The sequence below is a fragment of the Arachis hypogaea genome, chromosome 10 (assembly GCF_003086295.3).
Source record: "Arachis hypogaea cultivar Tifrunner chromosome 10, arahy.Tifrunner.gnm2.J5K5, whole genome shotgun sequence".
NCBI classification, from domain to species: Eukaryota; Viridiplantae; Streptophyta; class Magnoliopsida; order Fabales; family Fabaceae; genus Arachis; species Arachis hypogaea.
In genome coordinates this window covers 35,128,609-35,130,656 of record NC_092045.1, presented here as the reverse complement: position 1 = coordinate 35,130,656, position 2,048 = coordinate 35,128,609, and the positions used below count along the sequence as shown (strand labels likewise).

The 2,048-nt window shown below is 38.3% G+C and overlaps 1 non-coding gene across 1 annotated transcript; it reads left to right on the top strand.

Moving 5' to 3' along the window:
* Positions 1 to 839: 839 nt before the first annotated feature.
* On the top strand, positions 840 to 947 carry LOC112719233 (small nucleolar RNA R71). Its single transcript, XR_003161543.1, has one exon. It is a non-coding gene; the product is annotated as a small nucleolar RNA R71 (small nucleolar RNA).
* Positions 948 to 2,048: the final 1,101 nt, after the last annotated feature.

The window sequence follows — 2,048 nt, the reverse complement described above, 5'->3', positions numbered from 1 at the left end:
TCATTGGAGGCCAGTGGATGTCCATTGAGGTCTTCCTCAGTGGCGTTCACTGCCTCTCTTTCCTCTCCAAATTCGGCCATGTTGATGGCCTTGCACTCTCCTTTTGGATTTTCTTCTGTATTACTTGGAAGAGTACTAGGAGGGAGTTCAGTAATTTTCTTGCTCATCTGACCCACTTGTGCCTCCAATTTTCTGATGGAGGATCTTGTTTCAATCATGAAACTTTGAGTGGTTTTGATTAGATCAGAGACCATGGTTGCTAAGTCAGAGGTATTCTGCTTAGAACTCTCTGTCTGTTGCTGAGAAGATGATGGAAAAGGCTTACTATTGCTAAACCTGTTTCTTCCACCATTATTGTTATTGAAACCTTGTTGAGGTCTCTGTTGATCCTTCCATGAAAGATTTGGATAATTCCTCCATGAAGGATTGTAGGTGTTTCCATAGGGTTCTCCCATGTAATTCACCTCTTCTATTGAAGGGTTCTCAGGATCATAAGCTTCTTCCTCAGATGAAGCCTCCTCAGCACTACTTGGTGCATTTTGCATTCCAGACAGACTTTGAGAAATCATATTGACTTGTTGAGTTAATATTTTGTTCTGAGCCAATATGGCATTCAGAGTGTCAATCTCAAGAACCCCTTTCTTCTGCCTAGTCCCATTGTTCACAGGATTTCTTTCAGAAGTGTACATGAATTGGTTATTTGCAACCATTTCAATCAGTTCTTGAGCTTCAGTAGGCGTCTTCTTCAGATGAAGAGATCCTCCTGCAGAGCTATCCAAAGACATCTTGGATAGTTCAGAGAGACCATCATGGAAAATACCTATGATGCTCCATTCAGAAAGCATATCAGAAGGACACTTTCTGATTAATTGTTTGTATCTTTCCCAAGCTTCATAGAGGGATTCTCCTTCCTTCTGTCTGAAGGTTTGGACTTCCACTCTAAGCTTACTCAATTTTTGAGGTGGAAAGGACTTTGCCAAGAAGGCATTGACTAGCTTTTCCCAAGAGTCCAGGCTTTCTTTAGGTTGAGAATCCAACCATGTTCTAGCTCTGTCTCTTATAGCAAAAGGGAATAGCATAAGTCTGTACACCTCAGGGTTAACCCCATTAGTCTTGACAGTGTCACAGATTTGCAAGAACTCAGCTAAGAACTGATGAGGATCTTCCAGTGGAAGTCCACGGAACTTGCAATTCTGTTGCATTAGAGAAACTAATTGAGGCTTAAGCTCAAAGTTGTTTGCTCCAATGGCAGGGATAGAGATGCTTCTCCCATAGAAGTCGGGAGTAGGTGCAGTAAAGTCACCCAGCGCCTTCCTTGCATTGTTGGCATTGTTGTTGTTTTCGGCTGCCATAGGTTCTTCTTCTTTGAAGAATTTGGTCAGGTCCTCTAAAGAGAGTTGTGCTTTGGCTTCTCTTAGCTTTCTCTTCAAGGTCCTTTCAGGTTCAGGATCAGCCTCAACAAGAATGCCTTTGTCTTTGCTCTTGCTCATAAGAAAGAGAAGAGAACAAGAAAATGTGGAATCCTCAATGTCACAGTATAGAGATTCCTTGAAGTGTCAGAGGAAAAGAAGAGTAGAAGACAGAAGTAGAAAATTCGAACTTATCAAAGGAGATGGAGTTCGAATTTTGCATTAAGGAATAGTGTTAGTCCATAAATAGAAGGATGTGAGAAGAAGGGAAGTGATTTTTGAAAATTAATTAAAAATTTTGAAAACATTTTTGAAAAACATCACTTAATTTTCGAAAATGAAAGTGGGAAAGAAGTGAAGTGTTTTTTGAAAAAGATTTGGAATTAGAAATCAAAAAGATTTGATTGAAAATTATTTTGAAAAAGATGTGGTTAAGAAAATATGATTGGTTTTAAAAAGATGTGATTGAGAAGATATGATTTGAAAAACATTTTAAAAAGATTTGATTTTGAAAATTAAAAACTTGGCTAACAAGAAAAGATATGATTCAAACATTAAACCTTTCTCAACAGAAAAGGCAACATACTTGAAATGTTGAATCAAATCATTAATTGGTAGCAAGTATCTTTGAAAAAAGAA